This window comes from Myotis davidii, unplaced genomic scaffold, assembly GCF_000327345.1.
Source record: "Myotis davidii unplaced genomic scaffold, ASM32734v1 scaffold111, whole genome shotgun sequence".
In the NCBI taxonomy this organism is placed as follows: domain Eukaryota; kingdom Metazoa; phylum Chordata; class Mammalia; order Chiroptera; family Vespertilionidae; genus Myotis; species Myotis davidii.
The window spans coordinates 1-492 of NW_006284347.1; positions in this window are offsets into that span (position 1 = coordinate 1).

The window sequence follows — 492 nt, forward strand, 5'->3', positions numbered from 1 at the left end:
CTCGCTGAGAACTTCTACCCAGTTCATTTTTTTAAATGGAGGTAGAAAGAGTCAAAACTGGTTTTCATAGTCCTAGCCAGTTTGGGTCAGTGGATAGAGTATCGACCTGAGGACTAAAGGTCCTGGCTTCAATTCTGGTCAAGGCTATGAACCTCAGTTGCAGATATTATTAAATGAAATCTTAGTTCCCACCTTATGAAATGAAGGGAGTGGACCAAAAGCTCCTCAGGGACCTACTGACCACAGGCCTCTGAGGGCTGATTGTGGGAGATGCCAATGTCACATGATGCTAAGTGTTCAGGAGGAGGTTCTACAGGCCTGGGGTTTGGCTGGATGGAACCAAAGAAGCGCACTCCCTGAGTTTAAACTACCTGCCTTTATTTGTAATAAGTGGAACTCCCCTCCCCATCATGGTTGAGACCCCACAGGTGGCTGTGGTCACAGGATGACAGCCATCTGCACACAGTGGGGTGACATGGGGTGGGCGGGTGG